A 24,903-nucleotide genomic window follows, 5' to 3' on the forward strand; every position below is an offset into this window, starting at 1 on the left:
CAGTCCAGTACCATTAGGCTGGCTCCGTTTTCGGACAACAATTGTGCGTCCATGACGGTGGCGCTACTACCAGCAGCGCCCTCGGCCGCCTATTGGCACTTCAACAATACGTTGTTGGAAGACAAGGGGTTTGCAACGTCAGTCTGAGACTTTTGGATGGCCTGGAGAGGTTGCAGATCAGACTTTGCCACGTTAGAGCAGTGGTGGGACGTGGGCAAGGTTCATCTGCGCCTCGTTTGTCAGGAGTACACCAAAGGTGCCAGCAGGCGGCGCGATGCTGAGATCAAGGCCCTTAGGGAAGAGGTGCTCGATCTCGAGAAGTGGCTGTCTGTGTCAGGAGACCAATACCTGCAGTGTGCGTACGTGGAGAGGAAGTGCGCTCTCCGGGACTTGGAAGATCAGAGAGCTCGGGGGGCGGATGTGCAATCCCGCATCCATCCATCGGGAGAAGGGTCGCGGGCCGCGCCTCTTCTTTATTGCGCTGGAGAAAAAGAGGGGAAACCGTAAACATATCACCTGCTTGCTAGCAGAAGACGGTACCCCTCTGACTGACCCGGAGAGCATCCGGGACAGAACCTGGAGATTCTACGTAGACCTTTTCTCTCCGGAGTCCATCCAGCCAGACGCATGCAGGGTCTTATGGGAGGGGCTTCCCACGGTCGGCGAGGGTAGAAGGGAGCAGCTTTAGTTACCTTTGACTCTGGCCGAGCTCTCTGAAGCCCTCAGTCTCATGTCCCGCGGAAAAACGCCGGGGCTAGACGGGCTGACTGTGGAGTTCTTCCAGTTTTTCTGGGAGATGCTGGGCCCTGATTTCACCGAGGTCCTGGCCGAAGCTCTGGAGACCGGTGAGATGCCCCTTTCGTTTCGGCGGGCAATACTGTCTCTGCTGCCGAAGAAGGGGGATCTCCGCCAGATCTCTAACTGGCGACCGGTCTCACTGCTAAGCACGGACTATAAGATCGTAGCCAAAGCGCTCTCGCTGAGGCTCAAGTCAGTGCTGGCAGAGGTGATTCACCCCGACCAGTCCTATACTGTCCCGGGCCGGAGTATTCATTACAACATTTTTCTGGTCCAGGACCTGCTACATCACGTGCAGAGGACTGGTCTGTCACTCGCCCTCCTGTCCCTAGATCAGGAGAAGGCATTTGACAGGGTGGATCACCGTTACCTCATGCAGACCCTGCGGGAGTTTGGCTTCGGCCCACAATTTGTGGGCTTTCTCCAGATGCTGTATGCCTCTGCATAGTGTCTGGTGAAGATCAATTGGTCCCTGACGGCACCTTTTGTGTTTGGTCGGGGAGTACATCAAGGGTGCCCCCTGTCTGGGCAACTGTACTCGCTGGCCATTGAGCCCTTCCTCTGCCTACTGAGGAGGAGGCTCACCGGGCTGGTGCTGTGGGAGCCCGACATGCGGGTAGTCCTGTCGTCTTATGCCCTCAGGGGAAGAACCCTGGTGATCAACCAGCTGGTGGCCAGTCAGCTATGGCACCGGCTGATAGCCATGGGTCCGACCCCCGAATTTATCAACAAGATCCAGAGGAGATTGATGGATTTTCTCTGGATGGGGAAGCATTGGGTCTCTGCGGGAGTTGCGTGCCTTCCTTTGGAGGAGGGTGGACAGGGAGTGGTGTGTGTCTGTTCGCAGTTACACACTTTCCGCCTCCAATACCTGCAGAGATACCTATTCGCAGATCCGTCTCCGCAGTGGTGCCAGCTGGCAACCAGTTTCTTTCGCCAGCTGCGCAATATGAGGTATGACCGGCAACTGTTTATCATCAGGCCCGAAGGTTTAGGTAGAGACCTCTCGGAGCTGCCGGCATACTACCGGGACTTACTTAAGGCCTGGAAACTGGTCTCCATGACCAGGAAGGAACAAACAGGCGGTGGGGGTTGATTTCCTCGCCGAGCCCCTGCTGTATAATCCGGCAGTGTGGGCTCGGATGTTGGATTCACCCTCTATTTGCCGCCGGCTAATCCTGGCGCAGGTGACCAGAGTCGGGGATCTCCTTGACTTTGAGCAGCGAGACCAGGTTATGGCAGAGGTGCTCGCGCCCCGTATGGGTCTGCGTACTGCCCGCATCCCTCGTTTGATCCGGGAGATTAAAGATGCCATCCACTCCGACTCACGCACCTTCATTGAGGGGATATTGCAGACCGGAGAGCCTTGTCAACCTATCAACTTCAGCTCTCCTGATCTTTGCGTGGAACCAAAGCCACGGCAACCCCCTCAGGCTCCTCTCTCCCCCAACGTCAGCAGGTTGGGGGATATGTCCCCGGCATGTTTCCGCAGCATGCCGAGGAAAGTCCTGTATTCTCTAGTGCTCCATATAGTGCACTACCTCGCCCTTGTCACCCGCCCTGATACTATCTGGAGGTGGGTATTTTCTGCGAACGAGGGCGAGATACCCCGGTGGAAAGAACTCTTTTCAGGTTTGGTTCCCCGTCCAGCCGGGGATTTGAGTTGGAGGGTCCTCCATGGTGCATTGAGCACAGGAGAGTACTTGGCACACTTCACGGACTCCCCCGCCGCCTGTCCCTTTTGTGGTGAGCGGGAGTCCGTATATCACATTTATTTGAGTTGCGCCGGACTGCAGCCCCTCTTTTTCTTCTTGAAGAGCCTTCTCCTGCAGTTCTGGCTACACTTCTCCCCTCATCTTTTTATTTTTGGGTGCCCAGTGTCCCAGAACGATAAGCCTAGGGATCTCCTGGTCAACCTGCTCCTGGCATTGGCTAAGGTAGCCATTTGTAAAACCAGGAGCAGGTTTTGGAGGGGGGATCCCAACTAGCATCGTGGCCATGTTCCGGGCGCTGGTACACTCCCGTATTCGGGCAGAGTACTCGTACGCCGAGTCTACTGGGACGGTTTCAGAGTTTGCCTCCCAGTGGGCGTTAGGCGGGGTGCTCTGCTCGGTATCCCCCATCGAGGGTTCTTTAGAGTTAACCCTTCTGCTTTAAGTGCACTTCAACAGTGCACTTGTTGGTCTTCTTTTGAATATTTGTTTGACTGGTTTTTCTTTGTTCTACTTGGCAACAAGTGGAATTGCTGTTCAACTGAATTGGCTGGCTTCGCCGGCCAATCAGTTTTAAACCAGATCAAAATAGACCCACTTCTCTCTCTACTCCTCCCCTCTCTGTCATTGGTGCACCTTCCTTTATAATCCCTGTCTGTCCACCTCTTCCTCGCTCTGCATAGCTCCTCTTTCCATGTGTGTACCTGAATCATGCTGTGCTCCCTCTGTGCTCCTGTGATTACCTGCTCCTGTGCTACTTTGGATTTCCCTGGCTTTGACCCCTGCTTACCCTGGACTACTCTGCTCTCTGGTATCCCTTTGAACCCTGCTACGCATACGATTCCACAAACCTCTGGCTTCCTAGGACCTGGCTTGCCCTCTGACGACTCTACCATCTGGATCCCTGAACATTAGCAAACGGACATGACTATTCTCACGGACATTCCCCAAGCGTTGCAAGTATACACTAACAACTCTTCCAACAGGCCCAGGAACGCTATACCACACTCCGGGCTTGCTCCCACTGCTGTGGGTGTGTGGTATCATACCGTTCCCACCTCAGTACTGGGGTCTAGCTTGGTCTGCGGCCATACAGGCATGACATTATGCAGAGCCCAACAAACACAGACCCCCCTGAGGTGGGTACAAGTATTACCATAGAGGCCTTACGCTTTGTTAGCGATCAGCTGTCCACTGTTTCTCAGCAATTAGCCACCTTCACCCGTCAGGAGGGTTCCACGGCTTCTGCGCCAACAATGGCCAATTCCTACGCCAGCCCTGGCCCACGGATTCCCTCTCCGAATCGCTATGATGGGAACCCCCTCAACTGCCGCGGGTTCTTAACTCAATGTGAGGTGCAGTTTGAAATGTCTCCCTCTCTGTTTCCTACTGGCCGTGCTAAGATTGCTTATATTTACGCCCTACTCACCGGAGACGCCCTTGCCTGGGCCTCTCCCCTATGGGAGCGTGGAAGCGAAATAACGCAAGATTATACTTTATTCAGACATGAATTTCAACTTGTGTTTGATACCCCTGCACGGCACGAGACAGCTGCCTTCTCCCTCTTCCATGTTTCTCAGGGTCGAAATTCAGCTGCCAAATACGCCATCGTTTTCCGTACGCTGGCCGCCGAAGTCCAATGGAATGATGAGGCTCTCGCAGCTGCGTACTGGCACGGACTTTCAGATACGTTGAAAGACTATCTGGTTACTCACGCCCGACCTACGTCCCTAGAGGAACTCATCACCCTGAGCGTACGCATGGATCAGCGCATGCAGGAGCGATGACAGCGAGAAACACTGTTCCCGTTCTTTTCCCTCTGTTGTTTCTCACAGGCCAGTTGCTACTCCTCTCCTGGCCCTGGAGGCCTCGGAACCTATGCAGGTAAGTAGTCAACAACTCCAGGCAACCGAGAGAGAGCGGCGGCGCCAGAACAGGCTGTGTTTCTACTGTGCTTCCTCGGAACATCGTCTCCAGAATTGTCCCTTGAAGCCGGGAAACGGGCACACCCAGTAAAGGTAGAGGGGCTTCTACTGGGTACTGTCTCTCCTAACCCCTCTCCTTCCAATGCTCTCCCAAGGAACCTGATGCTACCAGCCACGCTGGAGGGTCCCAACCTTGTCGTAAAGGTCGAAGCGTTCATCGATTCCGGATCGAGCGGTAATTTCCTGGACCAGCAGTTTGCAGTGGAGAATCAAATCCCCATGGTCAGAAGGAAGAGCCCAGTTGGCCTTGAAGCCATCGACGGATGACCACTCCAGCCGGCTTTCATCATCTGGGAGTCTATTACTTTTACCTTGACCCTGGCTGATGGTCACAAGGAGGTAATTGTCTTTGACGTTTTCCAGTCCCCTTCCATACAAATTATATTAGGATTGCCTTGGCTTCAATTCCACAATCCGCGCATTGATTGGTCCGGAACCTTGCCTATCCAGTGGCCCTCATCCGCAGATACTACGCCAGCAGATCCTCCCATGATTGTGCTTGCTGGTCTGGACTCCGTTCCTGCCGATCTTTCGTCCCTGCCTGCCGTGTACCATGAGTACCTGGACGTGTTCAACAAGGTACAAGCAGAGGTCCTCCCTCCTCATCGCCCTTACGATTGCCCGGTCGACCTCATTCCTTGGACTGTTCTGCTGAAGTCTAAGTCTTACCCACTCTCCATCCCGGAGACCAAGGCCATGACTACTTATATTCAAGAAAACCTGGAAAAATGTTTCATCTGCAACTCCACCTCTCCTGCTGATGCTGGGTTTTTTTTGTGAAGAAGAAGGATGGATCACAAGGGCCATGCATAGACTTCCACGGACTCAATAAGATCACGGTGAAAAACAGGTATCCGCTTCCGCTCATTTCTGAACTGTTCGATCGTCTCCAAGGAGCCTTTATTTTTTCAAAACTTGACTTAAGGGGTGCCTATAATCTCATTCGCATAAGGGAGGGAGACGAGTGGAAAACAGCATTTAACACACATTCTGGACACTATGAATACCTTGTTATGCCCTTTGGGCTATGTAACGCCCAGGCCGTGTTTCAGGAATTTATGAACGACATCTTCCGTGACGTTTTGGGAACTTTTGTCATTGTCTATCTAGATGACATCCTTATTTTTTCTAAAAATCTGGAGGAACACATTCAACATACCTAACTTGTGCTCTCCAGGCTTCGTTCTAACCGTCTTTACGCCAAAATGGAGAAGTGTTTGTTTCACCAGGCTTCCACGGCCTTCCTAGGCTATATCATCTCCAGCCAAGGTTTCTCCATGGACCCAGAGAAGCTGAAGGCGGTTCTCGACTGGCCACTCCCTAATTCACTCAAGGCTGTGCAACGTTTTCTTGGCTTCGCCAATTATTACAGGAAGTTTATCAAAAAAAATTCTTCCATTGCCCTTCCCATCACCGCCTTGACCAAAAAGGGTGCCGACGTCTCATCCTGGTCACCAGAGGTCATCGCAGCCTTTGAGACTCTCAAGAAGGCATTCGTGTCTGCCCCCATCCTTCATCATCCAGATACACCCCTCCCCTTTACTTTGGAGGTTGACGCCTCAGACGTAGGAGCTGGCGCAGTTCTTTCCCAGAGGACATCTCCCCAAGAGAAACTCCATCCTTGTGGTTTTTTTTTTCAGCAGCAGAAAAGAATTATGATGTCGGTAATCGTGAACTTTTGGCCATTAAGTTGGCTCTCCAGGAATGGAGACATCTTTTAGAGGGTTCCAAAGAACCAATCGCCATTCTCACTGACCACAAAAATTTGTTATATATTGAGGGTGCTCGTCGCTTGGGCTCCCGCCAGGCTCGCTTGTCACTCTTCTTTTCCCGCTTCAACTACACCATCTCTTATATTCCTGGTACCAAAAATGTTAAAGCGGACGCCCTTTCTCGTCAGTTTGCCTCTGAGACCGAGGCTAAAGAAGTCTCAGAACCTATTCTCCCGGCCAAGTGCATAGTCTCTGCTAACAACTTTGATGTATTAGACGAGATCCACAAGGCACAAGCACATATTCCCAGCAGGTTCAGGGTACCAGAAGGACGTCTCTACGCAGCTCCACGTTTCCGCCATAAAGTCTTACTTTGGGGTCATTCCTCTAGAGCAGTTGGTCATCCAGGATTCAAGAGGACGGCTGATCTCATTAAATGGAATTTTTGGTGGCCTAAGATGAATCAAGATATTCTCAATTTTACTTCCGCCTGTCCTTTATGTGCCCAGAATAAAAACCTCCATCATAAGCCTTCTGGACTTCTGCTACCCCTTCCCATTCCTGAACAACCCTGGAAACACATTTCGATGGACTTTATCGTTGAACTGCCTGTGTCCAAAGGATGAACACTATTTTGGTCGTGGTTGATAGATTTTCAAAGCAGGATCACTTTATTCCCCTCAAGGGTCTTCCCAACTCGGCCACCTTGGCGGATGTCTTCTCCAAAGAGATCTTCAGGCTGCATGGCGTTCCCATTTCTATCGTCTCAGACCATGGGTCCCAGTTCATCTCAAAATTCTGGCGATCTTTCTATCAAAGATTGGGTATCTCCCTCTTGTTCTCCTCTGGATATCATCCACAAACCAACGGTAAAACTGAAAGGATGAACCAAACTCTCGAACAGTATCTAAGATGCTTCATTTCTGACTCACAAGATAACTGGGTGGATCTCCTACCATGGGCCGAATTTGCCATCAATTCCTTAAAGAATGAGTCTACTCAGGAGTCTCCTTTCTTTATCAAATGTGGCTTTCACCCCAGTAGTCTCCCTCTCTCACCTTCTCCTTCTGGTGTTCCTGCAGCCGACTCTCATATCACCACCTGGAAAAAGATTCTCAAGTCCTTACGGTCTGCGGTGGCCAAACAAAAGACCAAGGCTGATCGTCACCGCCAAAAAGGTCCTTCGTTCAAACCTGGTGATCTGGTCTGGCTGTCGTCCAAAAATATTAGGCTCAAACCTCCTTCACCCAAACTGTCCCCTAGATTCTTGGGAACATTAAAAATTCTAGAGAAGGTTAATCCTGTAGCCTATCGCCTCGATATTCCCCCCTCAATGAAAATTCCGTCAGTCTTTCACGTTTCCAATTTGTGTCCAGCCCTCATTTCCCGGATCCCTCTCGTAGACCTAGTCCAGTGTCCACCCTGGGTCAACAGGAGTACGAGATACAGTCTCTCATCGACTCGCGTGTCTCCAAAAAAGGACTTCAGTTTTTAGTACACTGGAAGGGCTACGGTCCTGAGGAACGTTCCTGGGTACCGGCACATCACGTCCACGCCACGAGGTTGCTTTCCCAGTTTCACCAGAAATTCCCCCTTAAGCCGTGGTTGGATCACTCGGATATTGATCATCAAGGGGGTGACACTGTGACGACTCAGGAGATTCCTTCCTCTCCTTGTCCCTCTCTCCCATCTCCTGTTACCCTTTCTACTCCTTCCCACTCCTCTCCTTCATCTTCTACCTCTCTCCCCTTGCCGCAGCGCATTCCCCGCAGGTCTCGCATACTCACGCGCTCCCTTAGCCCCTGCTTTGATCCTCCCCGCTCCCTCTCCCCTGCGGTAGCTCCTTTACCTTCCCCTGTGGTGCCATCCATCCCGTTGCCTCCTCCTTGCGTGGTGCCCGCGGCGCGTTGTTCTGCGTCTAGTGACGCGTCCGGTGCGTGCACCCTCTCAGCCCACGGAGGATGCGCGTACATGCTCCTCTCTGCCTTTGCTGGCATCGCGTGGGCACAGGACTCACGCGCGTTCCCCTCCTCTTGGCTCCGTCCCCCTCCTGCGGTCTTCCCCTGCTCCGTGCGGGCCGCGCCTGTGTTGCAACCTGTGCGCGCGCATCCCCAGCTTACAGGGGGCGCACGCACAGACTCTTCTTATCAGGTTCCCCCTGTCTCCGCCTCCCAAGCTGTACAGGCCATTCCCCTGACTGCCCCTTCTGTCTCCTCCTCTTCTTCCCCTGACCTATCTCTTGCTTCTCACTCAGAAGCGTGTGTGAAGAGCTCCGAGGCATTTGGTAAGGAATCAGCTTTATTCTTTCTTTATTTGGTATAGGTAGATAAGGGAATAAACCCCTAAAGTGGTGCTTCAAATTGGTGTCGGTATTGAGGACTGTTTAATCCTCAGTGTAGCAGTGGTAGGGCAGATTTGCCATGTTTGAGGTGATAGAGCAGAGCAGCGGAGTGAGTACCCCTATATAGAAAATATTAACTTCTTTTGGGCACAATAAGGCACAATCTGGATAGCCGTATAAGAAAAATGATCTCTAACCTGACCGGAGTGCTTCTCCCATCCGGCGGTTCCTTCTGTGGCAGATCACGTGTTCCCGGCGGGTCCTCGAGCAGGGAGTGCAGGGACTCGTGTAGCTGGCTCGTGTAGTGCCTGATGGCTGTCCATTCCAAAGGAGGGGGTCTCACCGCTGCTCTCTTGGAGCGTGCGTCCGTCCCAGAGCAGGTGAGTAAGAGGAGGGGAGAGACAAGGACATTAGAGCACAGCAAAAAGACAGGCTGGCGGCAGTGACTGCGTGCAAAAGCTTTATTCCGGCAACATTGCCATTAAAAACAGGACAGGTTCTCTGACGCGTTTCGTCTAAGAGACTTTTTCAAAGAGTGCTATACTGCAGCCAGGGATGTTCCCTAAATACCCACAGACACCCACGTGATCAATTTGAAATCCCCGCCCCTGGCCGGTAATTTACAGGCCACTGGATAATTATGTAAATTAGAAGGGCGCTGCCCATCAAATCCAATGGAGGGGAGTTTTAACCATATGGTTCCTGAATACATTATGGGAAACTAATACTGTAAGGGTAGCAGGTTTATCCTCTGGCTGCCATAGCAAACTGATATGTGGAGAACATAACACAACATGACATTTAATCTTATTTAAAATATATACATATTAATATACATTAATAGGTAATGCATCATCTGATAATATTAAGCATATTAGAATGACCATTTAGCTTGCAAGAGATTATCCTAGAGAACTAGATGTACTTAATTCACCTATTATGCATAAAAATAATAAAAAAACAAAAAACATGTTTAAGACATGTCACAAATCTAAACATTAAAAAATAAAATAAGAACAGCCACACAGAGAGAATATATAAATTGTCACATAATCCTAGTTGAAAGTTCAGGCAGCAGACAATGAGGGATACATAAAAGACTGACACTATTGCATTCTATTTTGCATTCTATTTTGTATCGTAGCAACAGACCACCCAATAATTTTGGGCAACTTCATATTATTGTGATACAGAAGATTATATTAGTACATCCAAAGTTATAACAATAATTTTGAAGCCTCTAAAAACAATAAAGGCAAGAAAGCAAAAGAGCAGCAGAACAACGGCAGAGAAATAACATAAGTACCGGTCTTGTATTCAAACACCTAATATATAATTTTCAGTTTTTAGTTTCAATATTTCAAATTTTAGTATTTTAGTATTTTAGTAGACCCTAGGTACATCAACCAGGGGACAAACAGTTCACCAGCCCATATATACATATATCTCTCTCTATTCAGCAAACAGTTGACTGTGATACACAGGGCTAGCAGTCTATAAAAAATGGGACAGCTCCCAATCCACATTTAGACCTTGTGGGTGGAGACTGTCCGTACAAAAGATCCATGACATCTCTTTTTGGTTCAATATCTTAAGTCTATTACCACCCCTTATAATATTAGGGACATGTTCAAGTCCCAAAAAGGAAAAGCCATGTAGGCCACCTTGTCGACAGGAGGAAAAGTGTCGAGAGACCGGGTGCAACAAGTCCTTTTTCTTAATTAGCCGTACATGTTCCTGTATTCTCGTTTTTAGCGCTCTAATTGTACGGCCAATATAGGTCTTGTTGCATCCGCATTTAATCATGTAGACTACATGACTACTGTTGCAGTTGATGAACGTATGTATGGGTTTTTTAATCTTTGGTTTAAGACAATCAATTACCTTAGTTGGTCTAGCATACTGGCACACATTACACCGTCCACATGGGAAGAACCCTTTAGGTATATTACTAATTTTTTTCACACTTTGGGATGAAAAGAGACTGGGTGACAAATAAGATGATAAAGGTTTTGCTCTACGAAAGACCAATTTGGGCCTTTCCTTTGTGATGTTTCCTAGGTCACAGTTAGTTTAAGTGTTTCCCAGTGTCTGGCTATAATGGGCCTAATGTCGTTTGATTGACGGCTCTGTCTGGTGATAAACAGGGGTGCATTTTGGGTGCGATCTCCCTTTTTCCCTTTTGTTCTTGACAGAAGCTCTTCCCTTGACATTGCTTTAACTATAGTAAATGTTTTCACTAGATCCTCTTCAGGATCACCCTCTGTCCTTGAATCTGTTAATCATTAGATTTGCCTGGTTGATGAAATTTTCATCGGTTGAACACAACCTTCTGAGGCGCATAAGTTGCCCCTTTGGTATACCTTTCTTGAGGGGCAATGGGTGATTACTATTCGCCATAAGGTAAGTGTTCCTGGAGTTGGGCTTCCTGTACACGTCAGTCTGAATCTCTCCCATTAAATTAACATAAATAAGGATATCCAAGAAGTGTATTTGATTACTACTGTGCTCATATGTGAAGTGCAGGTTATAATTATTAGAATTTAAAGACTGGATAAAAAGCTCCAGAGTGTGAGTGTCACCCTCCCAAATCAAAAACAGATCGTCGATATAGCGGCCATAAAACAAAATGTGTTTCCTAAATAAATTTAAATCGCTATAAATAAATAGTGATTCCCAAAACCCCATGAAAAGATTCGCATAAGAGGGTGCAAAAGACGTACCCATTGCAGTGCCAGTGAGTTGCAAATAAAATTGTGAATCATAGCTAAAGTAGTTGTGCGTGAGCAAAAATGTGATAGATTCAATTAAAAAAATACAAAGTGCAGGGGAGAGATCAGATTTGTTAAGAAAGTGCTGTACAGCCTCTATGCCCTGCCTGTGGTTTATGATGGAGTACAATGACTTCACATCCATAGTCACCCAGACACAGTTGGTAGTCCAATTTATTGTTTGTAAGTCTTCAATTAAATGTCTGGAATCTTTAGTGTAAGAGGGCAGGCTGAGCACTACAGGCTGTAGAAAAAAAATCAACGTAACGTGATAAAGCATCTCCCAAAGATCCAATACCTGACACAATTGGCCTACCTGGAGGTTGCGTCAGGGTTTTATGGATCTTTGGGAGATGATAAAAAATAGGTATAATTGGGTCTGGTGTGTACAGGAAGCCCAACTCCTTAGGATCCAAAATATAGAGGACTTCACCCAATTCCAGGTGTGACCTAAGCTGGACGAGGTATCTTTGAGTAGGGTCTGAGGTAAGTTTTTTATATGTAACAACGTCTCCTAGCTGTCTGAGAGCTTCCTTGTTATAATCTTCCGAGGACTGAACAACAATTGCTCCTCCCTTATCTGCTTTTTTAATGACAAGGGATTTATCTTTTTGTAAATTAATTAGCTCTTGTCGTTCAGTCCTCGAGAGATTATCCCCTTTGGGGTGACCAATCGTGATCCCCTCCGCCAGTATTCTAAGGTCCCTCTCGACAAGTTTCTCAAATGTAGAGATAAAGGGACCCTTAGAGTTATTGGCGCAGAAGATTGACTTTCTTTTAAAATTTGTATGTTCGTGTTGGAATTATGGATGACACATTTGAGGATTGTGTCCAAGAGGATGGCGCAGATACATTTGTATTTAGATGCAGTGACCACACCAAAAGAAGCAGAAAAGCTGAACATGTCTTTGATGAAACCGGTAAAGTGTTTTGTGAGGAATCATCTGACCTGGTGACCTATTTTCAAAAGTTAGAACAATTACTATCACTCAATATCCGGTTATGGTGGGACATAACTTCCTTGGATAACTATGTGAGAGCTAACAGAATTCCAAGGGGGTTACGTATTAAAAAATCTCCCACCTTTGGATTTATTAGCAAAGAATTTGAAATTAAATGGAGGATGGCCTTAGATGAGTGTTCCTTTAAACTCATGGGACTAATTATTACTCATAAAAAGGAAGAGAGATCTGCTTTAGAGAAAGACATTTTGGATCTGAAAACAAAATTAAAATCATTTAACAAAATGGAACATTTCTCTAATAATGACCTGATCCTGTCCCAGAATATAGACGAGGTAGAGAACACGATCTTGGAAAAGAAACAATCCAAGTTTGAAAGGGACAAGCAAGATTATCTTAAACATCAAGTATATTTCTGGGAACTACCCCCAAAACCTAACACAAATAGATTTAGAGGTAGATCTAAATCACCCCAACATAGATCTAATCAGAATAAGGGTGCCAACCAACCAACCCCTAAAAAATCCATACTCAAAAATAAATATGCTGAAGCGTCTAGTGCAGACTCAGATCTTTCAGAGGGGGAAAATAGACCTACCTCAATTACATTTGAAAAAGAGAAATACGATGATCCCTGGAAGAAGAAAAACACAGGTGGGGTACTTCGCGAGTCCACTACCTCGGATAGATTGAGCCACACCACATATACCGGTGAAGATGATGCAAGACCATCCACCTCCTCCTTTGTACCCGCTTTTTTAGGACGCGGAGGTCCAAAAGGAAGAGGGGAAGTCCAAAGAGGGGCCACGAAGAGAAAAAAGTATCATTAGCGGAGGACAATGTCATTAATATCTCGAACATGTCACTGACCATTGACCAACTAAAACTCCTGAATAAAGGGCTTAATTTTGCTCCGCTAAGTAACTTTGATCTCTTCAGTACCATCATAGACTTGCAGTGTTTCACTCGTAAGCTGGCCCTAACCAAGTTCTTTTCAGCACACAAGAGTTCACCAAATGAATCAGGAGAGACCATGGACTCTATTGCAGATGTTGATTTAAATGTATATGATACTAACAGAGAAATTCTTTCTTACAGGGAGCACTGTGCAGTTGCAGATTTGGAGGGTCTCCTTGGTGACCAAACGGGTAATTCATCCCCATATGAACTTTCTATGGATTTCTTCCAACACGAACATACAAATTTTAAAAGAAAGTCAATCTTCTGCGCCAATAACTCTAAGGGTCCCTTTATCTCTACATTTGAGAAACTTGTCGAGAGGGACCTTAGAATACTGGCGGAGGGGATCACGATTGGTCACCCCAAAGGGGATAATCTCTCGAGGACTGAACGACAAGAGCTAATTAATTTACAAAAAGATAAATCCCTTGTCATTAAAAAAGCAGACAAGGGAGGAGCAATTGTTGTTCAGTCCTCAGAAGATTATAACAAGGAAGCTCTCGGACAGCTAGGAGACGTTGTTAAATATAAAAAACTTACCTCAGACCCTACTCAAAGATACCTCGTCCAGCTTAGGTCACACCTGGAATTGGGTGAAGTCCTCTATATTTTGGATCCTAAAGAGTTGGGCTTCCTGTACACACCAGACCCAATTATACCTATTTTTTATCATCTCCCAAAGATCCATAAAACCCTGACGCAACCTCCAGGTAGGCCAATTGTGTTAGGTATTGGATCTTTGGGAGATGCTTTATCACGTTACGTTGATTTTTTTCTACAGCCTCTAGTGCTCAGCCTGCCCTCTTACACTAAAGATTCCAGACATTTAATTGAAGACTTACAAACAATAAATTGGACTACCAACTGTGTCTGGGTGACTATGGATGTGAAGTCATTGTACTCCATCATAGACCACAGGCAGGGCATAGAGGCTGTACAGCACTTTCTTAACAAATCTGATCTCTCCCCTGCACTTTGTATTTTTTTAATTGAATCTATCACATTTTTGCTCACGCACAACTACTTTAGCTATGATTCACAATTTTATTTGCAACTCACTGGCACTGCAATGGGTACGTCTTTTGCACCCTCTTATGCGCATCTTTTCATGGGGTTTTGGGAATCACTATTTATTTATAGCGATTTAAATTTATTTAGGAAACACATTTTGTTTTATCGCCGCTATATCGACGATCTGTTTTTGATTTGGGAGGGTGACACTCACACTCTGGAGCTTTTTATCCAGTCTTTAAATTCTAATAATTATAACCTGCACTTCACATATGAGCACAGTAGTAATCAAATACACTTCTTGGATATCCTTATTTATGTTAATTTAATGGGAGAGATTCAGACTGACGTGTACAGGAAGCCCAACTCCAGGAACACTTACCTTATGGCGAATAGTAATCACCCATTGCCCCTCAAGAAAGGTATACCAAAGGGGCAACTTATGCGCCTCAGAAGGTTGTGTTCAACCGATGAAAATTTCATCAACCAGGCAAATCTAATGATTAACAGATTCAAGGACAGAGGGTGATCCTGAAGAGGATCTAGTGAAAACATTTACTATAGTTAAAGCAATGTCAAGGGAAGAGCTTCTGTCAAGAACAAAAGGGAAAAAGGGAGATCGCACCCAAAATGCACCCCTGTTTATCACCAGACAGAGCCGTCAATCAAACGACATTAGGTCCATTATAGCCAGATACTGGGAAACACTTAAACTAGACTGTGACCTAGGAAACATCACAAAGGAAAGGCCCAAATTGGTCTTTCGTAGAGCAAAACCTTTATCATCTTATTTGTCACCCAGTCTCTTTTCATCCCAAAGTGTGAAAAAAATTAGTAATATACCTAAAGGGTTCTTCCCATGTGGACGGTGTAATGTGTGCCAGTATGCTAGACCAACTAAGGTAATTGATTGTCTTAAACCAAAGATTAAAAAACCCATACCTACGTTCATCAACTGCAACAGTAGTCATGTAGTCTACATGATTAAATGCGGATGCAACAAGACCTATATTGGCCGTACAATTAGAGCGCTAAAAACGAGAATACAGGAACATGTACGGCTAATTAAGAAAAAGGACTTGTTGCACCCGGTCTCTCGACACTTTTCCTCCTGTCGACAAGGTGGCCTACATGGCTTTTCCTTTTTGGGACTTGAACATGTCCCTAATATGATAAGGGGTGGTAATAGACTTAAGATATTGAACCAAAAAGAGATGTCATGGATCTTTTGTACGGACAGTCTCCACCCACAAGGTCTAAATGTGGATTGGGAGCTGTCCCATTTTTTATAGACTGCTAGCCCTGTGTATCACAGTCAACTGTTTGCTGAATAGAGAGAGATATATGTATATATGGGCTGGTGAACTGTTTGTCCCCTGGTTGATGTACCTAGGGTCTACTAAAATACTAAAATACTAAAATTTGAAATATTGAAACTAAAAACTGAAAATTATATATTAGGTGTTTGAATACAAGACCGGTACTTATGTTATTTCTCTGCCGTTGTTCTGCTGCTCTTTTGCTTTCTTGCCTTTATTGTTTTTAGAGGCTTCAAAATTATTGTTATAACTTTGGATGTACTAATATAATCTTCTGTATCACAATAATATGAAGTTGCCCAAAATTATTGGGTGGTCTGTTGCTACGATACAAAATAGAATGCAAAATAGAATGCAATAGTGTCAGTCTTTTATGTATCCCTCATTGTCTGCTGCCTGAACTTTCAACTAGGATTATGTGACAATTTATATATTCTCTCTGTGTGGCTGTTCTTATTTTATTTTTTAATGTTTAGATTTGTGACATGTCTTAAACATGTTTTTTGTTTTTTTATTATTTTTATGCATAATAGGTGAATTAAGTACATCTAGTTCTCTAGGATAATCTCTTGCAAGCTAAATGGTCATTCTAATATGCTTAATATTATCAGATGATGCATTACCTATTAATGTATATTAATATGTATATATTTTAAATAAGATTAAATGTCATGTTGTGTTATGTTCTCCACATATCAGTTTGCTATGGCAGCCAGAGGATAAACCTGCTACCCTTACAGTATTAGTTTCCCATAATGTATTCAGGAACCATATGGTTAAAACTCTCCTCCATTGGATTTGATGGGCAGCGCCCTTCTAATTTACATAATTATCCAGTGGCCTGTAAATTACCGGCCAGGGGCGGGGATTTCAAATTGATCACGTGGGTGTCTGTGGGTATTTAGGGAACATCCCTGGCTGCAGTATAGCACTCTTTGAAAAAGTCTCTTAGACGAAACGCGTCAGAGAACCTGTCCTGTTTTTAATGGCAATGTTGCCGGAATAAAGCTTTTGCACGCAGTCACTGCCGCCAGCCTGTCTTTTTGCTGTGCTCCAATGTCCTTGTCTCTCCCCTCCCTTTATTTGGTATATTTTGCTGTGGATCTGTGGGGGAGTATACTGTGAGTTTTGCAGAGGGTTTTGGGTGTATATTCAGGTTTAAAAAACATTTTTGTTTTTCACCCAGAGGCTGCAGTAGTTTAACCAGCAAAGCTACACTGTGGCTGGCTGGAAACTGCAGTCTCAACCCCTCTCATCTCACCTACCCCTGGTTGTTTATTTTCTTCAATTTTCACCGTATTTTTAAGCTTGATTTCCTTTTGTCATTTGCATTTTTGGGAGCTCTGTGTCTTACTTTAAAACCTTCAATATTGTGGTGTGGTTTCTTGTAAGAGAGAGAGTTAAATAATAAGGGGAGAAAGAGAAGATTACAGCAGGTTTTAAAAAGCTGTTTTTCTTCCCCTCCATGTGCAGAGATAGTTAATTGGTTCTTAAAGGGACAGTTTTCCTCTCTGCCTCTCTCTCCCTAAGCACTATTTCCTCCCCTTACTTAGAGGCTTATTTTATCATGCCTGGGGGGAATAGGACTAGTGCAGCAACGGGGGCCACACCTGGACATCGGACTCCAAAAACTGGGGCCCCTGGGATCAATAACCACAGCCCGAGGCCTGGTACATTCATTGCCCTGGCCACACCTCCCCCGGCTCCTGTTGTCAGTTTAACCCCTGCAGTCTCAGTTCCAACATGGGCGCAGGTGGCAGCTGCAGGCGTTGACCCCAGCAACAACAACGCTGGGGCCACGCCTGGTGTGAGCAGGAAGCTGGGGTGAGGTGCCCAATGTCACCTGGCCTCAACATGGAGATCTATGTGAGGGCAGTGGCAGACGTTGTGGGTCCCTCTGCTGTGGTGGCGGCCAGCAAGATGTATGGGAGGGGCATTTTCTTCCTCCGTACGCTGACTGCCACCCACACCCTGGTGCAGAAAGGCATTAGTGTAGGGGGGACCTACATCCCCATAGAACCCATGGAGGGGTTAGGCACAAAAATCATCCTGTCCAATGTGCCCCCTTCATCCCAGACAGCCTCATGCGCCCACGCCTGCAAGCCCTGGGAGATATTAAATCTCCCATAACAAAAATTCCGCTGGGCTGCAGGGATAGAGCGCTGAGGCACGTGCTCTCTTTTAGGCGGCAGGTACAAGTGCTGCTGCCGGGGAGCACAGAATTTGTGGAGGGTTCTTTTAGGGTGCCCTACTAGGGCATAACATACACCGTGTACTATGGCACGGAGGGGGTAAGGTGCTATTTGTGCAAGGAGCTGGGGCATACTCACAGGAGTTGCCCCAAAGGGAACAGAGGACCTATCCGAACTCCTGCACCTGCCCCTCCCTCTGCCAAGACACCCGGTACCGCTGTACCTACCACAGCGGGGCCCTCGAGGTCCCAGGTCCCCCCTGGGACCACAAGAGATGTCGCTGTCCCATCTGGAACAGTGACTTCTGCACCTCTCCCTGGAGAGCGAAGATAGAAGATAAAGAAGATCAAGAAATGGTGACAGATGAAGATAGAAGAAGGTGATTAAAGAAAGAAAAAAGAAGGTTTGGGTACCTGATCCGGATCTTCACGGCGGATGGCATTGGATGCTGTTGGAGGCCTCCAAGGTACGTGAGCTTCCTGTTTCCCCGGGAGTCGGATGGCCACCGCTTCTAATGGTAAGTAATATATTGAATGTTTGTAAATGTCTATTTTTACAGGTTTTTTCATTGGATGTGTTTTTTGTTTTTTTGGGGGGAGGCACATTGACTGATAATATATTAATCTGTACCACTTTAGGGTACAGATTAATACATTATTATGACAATATTTGGGGGGTATTTCTGGCTTGGTATTGCTGTTGGTTTTTTTCATTTCAGTTTATTATGTGGATGTTATTGTTTGTTTTTTTCCTGCTTAATGGTAATACAATGTTTGCGATTGGTGTTCGTTTTTAGTTAATGTTGTATTATGTTAGCTAATGCGTTTTATGGTTATTTCAGATATTGTTTGAATTTATTTATTTCTATTTTAATGTTTAAATTCATTAATGTTGTAGTAATTATTTGGTTTAATTGGTTAATGTTACTATTCATTTTCAGTTGTTTTAGGAATTAATTGTTTTGATTGGTTAATAGTTTAATTAATTCATTGTTGATGTTGTTATTGCTTGTATTCATTGGATTAGCTGGCTACTGTTTTTATTTAGTGAAGTGTGGTTTTTTGGAGTGTAGTTATGTTTTATTATTGTGTGTCTTGTGTATTATTGTATTGTAATTAAATCATGCCCATATTATTATTATATGGGTATGATGTACCACTATACTACTCAATGGGTACAGGGTGGGTATAGTCAGTCAGGGGTGGGTGCTTAGGCCTCCCGAGTTTGTATCAGGTCAGGGTGGGTTAACCAATTAATGACTATAGTGGTTAGTAACCGCTAAGGTGATTAAGGGGTTAGGTATCGAAATGTGACCGGGACATTTCCATGCATAGGAGATACCAGCCCCCCCTAAAGGGGCCTGTATCTCGGGAAGCAGGGGGTCCCTGGACCTGAAACCAACACGGTTCAGCTCCGGAGACCCTCTGCACATCTACACTATGAAAGAAATGTATATTTAAATAGATAATTTTCGGGCGACATTTCAGCTGGGAGAGGCGGCTCTCTCAGAGCCGCTCCCTCTGCAGCAGAAATGAATCGCCAATTTAGGCCTTTTCAGAGGCTCGATGCTCTCGCTCGCAGCAACTCGCCCGTATTGGGAATTTTGCTATCACAGGTAATCGAGCCTTCTGAATACTGTGATAGCAACACCCAAAAAAACGTCATTTTAAATGCCCTGGCGATAATTTTTATCAACCCTCTCTGAATGAGGCCCTTAAAGTAACAATACAGATTTCACTTTGTACATTTTTAATGTCTTTTTTTCTTTTTATAAGATTGAAGCAGGGGTCTTCTAAGCTGAACAATGTTAATTTCAGCTCCGGGGACTACTTATTTGTAGAGTTACTTACCTTCATAGAGGTTGCTGGTATTTCTGTAGTCAGAGAAACTGTGTGCCTAACATAATGGCGGCGTTTAAATGTCCAGTGTCATGCGGGCCAATAGGAACCAATGACATAATTGTCCGGTGCAGCTTCCTATTTACCCACGTGACAAAAACATTTAAACTGAAAAGAGATACCAGAACCCCTTACGGAGGTATGCATCTCCGGAAGTAAGGAGTCCCTACAGCTGAAATGAACACACTTCTGCTCCGGAGACTCCCTGCTTCAATACTATTGTAGCCCATCCATCCCCCCCTAAGTGAGATTGGGTCTGCTACTCCATATTGCGGTGGTGCATACCTGTGTGGCAACAAAAGGGCTGAGTGCTCTGTGGTTTTGTGGAGAGAACAGGACATGTTTTACAGGGTACCATATTCGTGGTTGCAGCACCTCCAGTCAGAATGGGTCCTTTGGATGGAAGAAGAGTCCATACTGACACCTTTGTTCTTTCTTAGACAGTGAATCACACTGCTGATGGTACAATGGTGTTTATTGTAGCTTCTGATATTACAGCATTGCATATCTTTCCCTCTGCATGGTGCTCCTCCTGAGGCCTCCTAGTGAGACCCAGGGTAGCTGTTACTCACTCCGCAAGGGGAGGAAAGAGTCACCCCTACTTTTAGGAAAGTGCTAGTATTTATACCCTTGGGTGTGATTGTAACTCTGCCCCCTAACAAGACAGATCTGGATACTGACAGGCCATCATATCCAGTATGTGACACAATCAGTATCCATCCCTCAGGCTGACACTCTCTGGCTGTTGCTAGGCCCGCCCTTGATACATCAAATGTATCTATGGCTGCAAAAGCACACAAAGCCTTTCTGAAGGAATCAACCCATCCATTGCCTGCCCCTAACAGGACTTACACTGGTAGGGCCCAGGAAAATAGGTAGCAGCCGGGAGGCTATGCTACATTGTAATAAAAAATAAATATGTTTTCTTTCATAATAAAACCCATATTGCTGCTTTAATTAGGAGTGGACATATTTTTTCCATTGCTTCAGGTCAAATTGAGGTGATTGGTGCAGCAGAGAGGGATTAGGAGGAATACGTGGGTGAGCTTTCACCCTGACAATGATAAGTAACACATTTATTAATTATGGGATGTTCATTGATTGCCAATGTGGGTATCTTTGCCCTCATTGAGGGTATAAGTAACCACAGTGACAAGCATAGGATTAAAATGGCTAGTGATTGTGTATTTTAGTGTTAATTGTATTGTGATGTCATTTGTATTTTATTTTATTGTAATATGTTTTTTAAACTTTGTATTGGACAAAAGCGCTATTAGCCAGATTTGGCTAATAGGGCTAGCACCCATTACTGTGTGTGGTGGTGTAGGGGTATTTTGTTGGAGGTAGATGGGTTGGGTAAAGTGGGTAGTTTCCCTGGGTTAGGTGGTTAGGCACCCCTGGGGTAGCAGGAGAAATGAACCCCTTAATTACCTTAGCAGTTACCAACCGCTAAAGTAATTAAGGGGCTATTTTTCAGTAGATGGTATTTTAAGGGTTGGACCCTTTATTGGAGTTTGCACCACTGAGGATGAGGAGGAAGATCGCCTTCATCCTGGCACTGCTTTTATTTACAAAAGGGTGTCCATTGATAGCCATTGAGGAAATAGGTAGCCAGAGTGACATTCAATGGATTAAATGGCTAGTATTTGCATTCTTCTTTTATTGTAATGTATATTTTATTGGAATGACTGTGTGGTGTTAGTGGGTTGGTGTTTTGTTGGGGGTAAGGGAGTGGGTGAAGGGGGTATTTGCTCGGGATGGGTGGTTAGTCTTTCTACATCTGTAACTGAAACTTCAGTCGATCAGAGTGGTTAGTAGTGGCTCCAACTTTTATTACGTAAATAATGTACACTTTTTTTAACTAGAGTAATTTTTATTAGTGAAATAATTATATAACCTTTACAGGCTAAGCAGAGAGAAGCACTGTAATGTGTATTAGTATTCCTCTCCTTTCAAACAATTGACAGAAGATTTCAAATTGTTCTGTAAATGAATAAGTATTATTGGGATTATTAATTCACAGTAATATCAATCACCAATAACTGCTGCTACTATATATCCAAGTTAATTATTAATATACTGTATACAAGAAACAGAAACCTATGGCCATGATGGCCAGAGCACACTTAGCTTAAACTCCAGTCAATCACAACGGTTAATAATGATTGCCGGGTGTTTTTAATGGTTCAGCTAGCTCTAACTTTTATTTCGTAAATAATGTACACTTTTTTTTAAACTAGAGTGATTTTTTATTACTGTAATTATATAACCTTTACAGGCTCCGCAGAGAGGGGCACTGTCTGTTATTATTTCTGTCCTATCAAACAATTGACAACAGCTACAAACTGTTCTGGAAGATTAATAATTATTCTTGGGATTATTAATTCCCATTAATATCAGTCACCAATAACTGCTGCTGCTATATATTCAAGTTAGCTATATAGTATATACTATATATTATACTATACAGCATACTAATACTATACAGTTATTATATACTGTGTACACAAACAGAAACCTACAGTATGGCTATGAGGGTCAGATCACACGTAACTAAAACTCCAGTCAATCATAGGCTAATGGTAATGCATAGTTGTTCATGGTTCTGCAAAAACATGTGCCTTTTCTTCAAAACTCTGCATACATAAAGTTGTATGTCTACGGAAAGTTTTGCTGCTGCAGACGTTGACTGGCTTTTTGGGTTTGACAATACTAAAATACACCCAATGGGCAGTAACTGTCAGGTAGTTACTGCCTATGCAAACAACAAGGTGATAAAAAGGTGGTCACTCTGGACCGACGTGACAAGTATAAAGTGAATCAAGTGACAAATATTAACGTTATTTAAAATGTGACTGTATGTAAAAAATTAGTGAATAAAGACACTGAATTGTGAAATGAAAAAAGGTTGAGTTGTAACCCTATGCTCAAATCCTCTGGTAGTGGCTGGCTTCACTGGTCCCTAAAAAGTTGAAACGGTCTTCAAAATCCAAGGGGAGCATGGGAGGAAATCAACAAAAGAGAAGAGAAAAAAGTGCACGTGTCTTGAATATATGTAGGTCATAAAGATAACATGGCTCCTATGTGAGCCTACTCACCGTTTGGTAGGTTTAGATGGGCAAATCCAAAATGGTGGCAATGTAGTTTATGTATAAAAAGATAAGAATCTCATTTACATGGTTCATGATTTTAAAAGCATGAAACACAACAGTGTAAGGTACAAGACACTCCTGACAAAGCTAACCAATAGCGAAACGTGTAGAATGACAACCTCCCAGTGATTAGACCACTCAAACGCGTTACCCAGCTAAGAAACCGGAACCGGAAGTTATGCTGACGAAATTGGAAGTGACATTGCAGAGCCCAAAAGGGACTGAGATGCAAGCCTGAGACACTGCCCTGGACCACCGGTGGCACACACAGAGTTGGTGGCGGTGAGAGAGTGATAGCTCACGACGTCTTGTACCTTACACTGTTGTGTTACATGCTTTTAAAATCATACACCGTGTGAGTGTGATTCTTATATTTTTATTGATGCTGTTTTTTACCGTTTTGATCTGCGATATGGTTCCTATCTCTCTTTTCCACTGATGTACTAACTACCTGATTCCCTGTACAAAGAACTACATTGCCACAGTTTTGGATTTACCCATCTAGACCTAACACACTGTAAGTAAGTATCACATAGGAGCCAAGTTATCTTTGTTACCTACATATGTTCCAGACACCTGCACTTCTCTTCTCTTTTGTTGATTGCCTCCCATGCACAGGCTGGATTTTGAAGACCAGGTAGTCACTGCCTCCATGACCACTACTCCACACGTCAGTAGTGAGGTGTATGCTACTTAACTCCGACTGTGCTAGGGCGTCAACCACCGATGCTGTACTTTTATTCTTAGCTGCCTTATTCCTTATTCCTACACTATCTTTGGACACATACTGGACTCTCAGAGCACCCCCTCAACCTTATTTATGGTTGGGGCACCCACAAACCCTACACTGGTTCTGGGTTACCTTGGCACTAGCTGGGATACCCATCTTTAACTAGTGATTCTCACAGCTACAGGGATACCTATTCATCCCTGTGCCTCATCCTCCTTTCTGGGCTATGTTGAAGCAGGGTTCTCTAGTGATGAGTTGCGCTTGTGTTTTAAAGGGGAGATATTGCCAGGACAATGTGCCTACATTTATCCATGAATCAGGCATGATTCCCAGGTACATTTATGGGGGAACCGACAACTCCAGACCCCAACCTACCAGGCACATTCTAACACCAATTCTGCCACAACCCCCCTCGCCCTCCCCTTTGAAACTCATACCCTGGTAATCCCTGCTCGCTGGCATGCCCGGAAAGGGAAAAACACATAAAATACTTTTATTACGCATAGTACATTGGAATCATGCAATGTTACTGGGCCCAATAGCTAACTCTCTTGGACCCTTATATACGGATCAGGGGTAACCAAAATGGGCTTAACCTTTATTTGAGAGTCTGGTTACAGCCTACCATCACACCTCCCCCTCAAGATGAAGGCTCTGGGGCAATCACCTCAGGAGGTGGCTCCACAAGCCTGGATGTCCTTGAAGCTCTTGACTAACTGGGGATGTCCTGTTGGGAGAGTCCATTGGCATTACCATGCTCACTACCCATCTTGAGCTGTATGGTAAAGTAAAACTCCTGAAAGGCAAGGCTCCAGCAAAGTAACGTCTCCCTCGACACCCTCGGTAACCAACTAGGGGATTGTGATCAGTTATCGCTGTAAATTACCTGCCATACAAATAGGGCTGCAGTTTCTTCAGTGCCCAAACAATGGTCAGGCATTCTTTTTCAAAAGTGGCATTAGCCACTTCTCTGGGCAGCAACTTACTGCTCAGGTAGACAATGGGGTTTTCACCCCCCTCCATACCCACCTTACTTAGTACTGCACCGATACCAGAGTTGGAGGCATTGGTCTGCACAAGGAAATGCTTGCTGTAATCTGGTGCTGCCAGAATGGGAGCACTAGCCAGTGCTGTCTTCAGTGCCTGGAATTCTTCCTCACAGGCCGGAGACCAGGGTACCAGAACAGAGAGTCGTTTCTGAGTCAAGTCAGTCAGGGGTTTGGCAAGGGCACTATACAGAGGGCCAAACTTCCTATAGTACCCAGCGGTGCCTAAGAAAGCCATGACCTGCTACTTAGTTCTGGGCATTGGCCACTAAATTATAGCTTCTACCTTAGCCGGCTCCGACTTGAGATGCCCT

This window comes from Ascaphus truei, chromosome 1 (assembly GCF_040206685.1).
Source record: "Ascaphus truei isolate aAscTru1 chromosome 1, aAscTru1.hap1, whole genome shotgun sequence".
Taxonomy (NCBI): Eukaryota; Metazoa; Chordata; class Amphibia; order Anura; family Ascaphidae; genus Ascaphus; species Ascaphus truei.